The 1519-nt window shown below is 51.3% G+C and overlaps 1 long non-coding RNA gene across 1 annotated transcript in view; it reads left to right on the top strand.

Annotated features, from left to right (window-relative positions):
• Positions 1-692, top strand: part of LOC119467322 — a 4359-nt gene extending 3667 nt beyond the window's left edge. Inside the window, exons 3-4 of the long non-coding RNA XR_005195861.1 lie at positions 575-577; positions 682-692. This is a non-coding gene — a long non-coding RNA (uncharacterized LOC119467322). The remainder of the gene's footprint in view (positions 1-574; positions 578-681) is intronic.
• Positions 693-1519: the final 827 nt, after the last annotated feature.

Consider the following 1519-nt stretch of genomic DNA (forward strand, 5'->3'; position numbering starts at 1 on the left):
TTGAGCTCACCAGCTCCTCTGAGAAAAAGAAAGCCTATTTAAGACTCCCTTTTGTAAGATGACTGTTGTCATTTTTTCCATGTTGGCACTATTGCCATTTAGGGCATAATTCTTTGCTGTTGGGGTCTTCCCAGTGCGTTGTGGGATGTTTAGCAGCCAGCATCCATAGCCTGCACCCACCAGCCCTTCACTCAGTTCTGACAGCTAGAAACGTCTCCAGACATTGCCAGGTGTCTCCCTGGGGGAAAAATGCCCCTGTTGAGAACGGCTGGTATAAGTGAACCAGCTCTCCCAACCTCTTCCAGTTCTCACCCCCAGAATTTTAGCAGGGAGTGTCAGAATCTACTGCTGGAAGCACTTGGTAGGTCTCTCCTTTGATGGAGGACATGGTAGAGTGTCCAGTTCGGGATCTGACGCTCTGCAGTCAGTTGGAAAGAGAACACTGAAGGGTAATGTGGCAGCAGCTTTTGTATTAATTCCGTGTGCAAGGAAGGTGTAAATTTTGCTGCTTCTCTGTGCAAGACCCTCTCTGCCATCAGCCTGTTGTCTCTGGAAGCCAAGGAGCGAGTCTCAGTTTGTTTGTTTATTTTTTTGTTTGAGATGGAGTCTTGCTCTGTTACCCAGGCTGGAGTACAGTGGCGTGATCTCAGCTCACTGCAACCTCTGCTTCCCAGATTCAAGCGATTCTCCTGCCTCAGCCTCCTGAGTAGTTGGGATTACAGGCACACACCACCACGCCCGCCTAATGTTTTTGTATTTTTAGTAGAGACAGGGTTTCACCATGTTGGCCAGGCTGGTCTTGAACTCCTGACCTCATGATCCTCCCGCCTCGGCCTCCCAAAGTGCTGGGATTACCGGCATGAGCCAGCGCGCCTTGCTGAGTCTCAGTTTTAAAGGGGAACTTGGAAGCTTGTGGCTGCTGAACTCCGAAGAGCCTTCCATTTCCTGTTTGCAAGTGGAGCCCCCGGATCCAAGACATAGGGCTTGTGCCTCAGACCGTAAAAGTCTAAGCAAGACTAAACTCTGGAACAATCATGACTGGGTGAAAGCCCAGCTCATTTGCAATGGCAGCATCCGTGAGAGCACCCTGTAGAGCCTGAATGCTGTGGAAGCACTGGGTGTCATTCCCATCACTCACTCAGAAAGAGCCGGAGTGAAAAGTGAAACGTGCATCCTGCACGTGGAAATTGCCTTTCCCTGCCCGTGGAGTAACTTGTCTTTCAGGGCTAGATCTTGACAGGAGTCACACTGTGGTTGTGCTTGGAGTTGGCTCTTCCTTTAAACAGCTGTGGGGCCCCAACCGTGGAGGGCTGGCAGTCTTGTCTACTCCTAGGTGGCTTAGGTGACAATGACGATGGTGCAGGCCGATTGACTTGGAGAGAGGCTTGAAAAGAACTTTCACGGCCGGGCGCGGTGGCTCAAGCCTGTAATCCCAGCACTTTGGGAGGCCGAGGCGGGTGGATCACAAGGTCAAGAGATCGAGACCATCCTGGTCAACATGGTGAAACCCCGTCTCTAC

The sequence above is a fragment of the Cebus imitator genome, unplaced genomic scaffold, assembly GCF_001604975.1.
Source record: "Cebus imitator isolate Cc_AM_T3 unplaced genomic scaffold, Cebus_imitator-1.0 Scaffold280, whole genome shotgun sequence".
Lineage (NCBI taxonomy): Eukaryota > Metazoa > Chordata > Mammalia > Primates > Cebidae > Cebus > Cebus imitator.